Source organism: Petaurus breviceps, unplaced genomic scaffold (assembly GCF_028583685.1).
Source record: "Petaurus breviceps papuanus isolate PSGF00001 unplaced genomic scaffold, PetGlider_PUasm1.0 98, whole genome shotgun sequence".
Lineage (NCBI taxonomy): Eukaryota > Metazoa > Chordata > Mammalia > Diprotodontia > Petauridae > Petaurus > Petaurus breviceps.
Window position 1 is genome coordinate 4,943,218 of NW_027187460.1, and position 1,105 is coordinate 4,944,322.

Below are 1,105 nucleotides of genomic sequence, written 5' to 3' on the forward strand. Positions count from 1 at the left end.
ATCTCCCGGGCCGTGGAGCCAATGGAAGAGACAGAGCTGGGATTGGGGCGGGGCCTGAGATGTGGGGGGCGGGGCCATCAGCCCTAGGCCCCGCCCCGTCTTCGCGCCCCCCTCCCTCGTGCGGCCTGCGGCGGCTGCTGCATAGTCATGAGGAGGCGCAGGGGCTGGCGCTGCGTCAGCGGAAGCGGCGCGGAGCGGCTGTTTCCGACCCGATAAAGCGGCGTTGTCCCCGCGCGCCGGCCGCAGCCTCGGGAGCCGCGCCGCCACCGCTGCTGCTGCTGCTGCTGCTGCTGCTGCCGCTGCCGCTCCTCCCCTCCCCCTCCGCTCCTCCCCCCAGCGCCGGGCGCGCGCTCACACAGACTGACCGACGGACTGAGCGAGCGGCCGAGCCCCGCGCAGCCCCCGCCGCTGTCCCGCTGCCGTCCCGCCGCTGCGCCCCGGGGGCTCCCCTACTGGCCTCGGCCAGGGGCCGGGTGTCCGCGGAGCCGCCTTCATCCGCCGCCCGCCTCGGCTATTTCCCACCGCGGCCGCAGGAGACAGGTAACCGACCGGCTGCCCCACCGTTCATTCCTTCCCTCCCGTGTCCGTCAGTCCTTCAGTCCGGCCCCGGCCTCGCCCTCGGCCGCCAGCGCTGGTATGTGTGTGTGTTTATGCTGCTCGCTCCTTCCGCCCCCGCCGACTCCGCTCCTGCCTCTTCCCCCTCCTCCTCCACCTGACGGGGTGAGGGGGGCGGCCCCCCATCTCTTCTTGCTCCTGCCACTCAGCCAGTCACCGGGCGCCCCAAGCGGGCTCCCTTCGCACGTTCTTCTCCTGGGGACAAACCCCCTTCCCAGATGCTCCCTCACCTCTTGAAAAGCCTGAATTTGTCTCCCTGGATTTCACCCGAGCCTTTGGCTTTTTCACCTACTAACAGCACTTACCTACCTCTCCCTTCCTCCCTACACCTTAGAGCCTTCTGCACTGCCCCCACACCTAGCATCTGCAGGGGGACCTTCTCCATTATCCCCCCCGCCCAGTCCCTGCAGGGGGACTTTCTCCACTGCCCCCTTCTCTACAACCACCACTTGCCTACCTCTCCCTTCCCCCCCACCCCGCCAGGTGGAGG

General features: G+C 69.5%; 1 protein-coding gene across 5 annotated transcripts in view; it reads left to right on the forward strand.

Moving 5' to 3' along the window:
- The first annotated feature begins 248 nt into the window (after nucleotides 1-248).
- SLC45A4 (solute carrier family 45 member 4) overlaps nucleotides 249-1,105 on the forward strand; it is a 153,687-nt gene continuing 152,830 nt past the window's right edge. For 3 of the 5 annotated variants that reach the window (XM_069081098.1, XM_069081101.1, XM_069081100.1), the window contains exon 1: nucleotides 411-540. The gene's annotated coding sequence lies outside the window, so the exon portion shown is untranslated. Of the gene's footprint in view, nucleotides 541-611; nucleotides 635-1,105 lie in introns of those variants that run through there. The other 2 variants (XM_069081102.1, XM_069081099.1) reach the window with 2 other exon arrangements.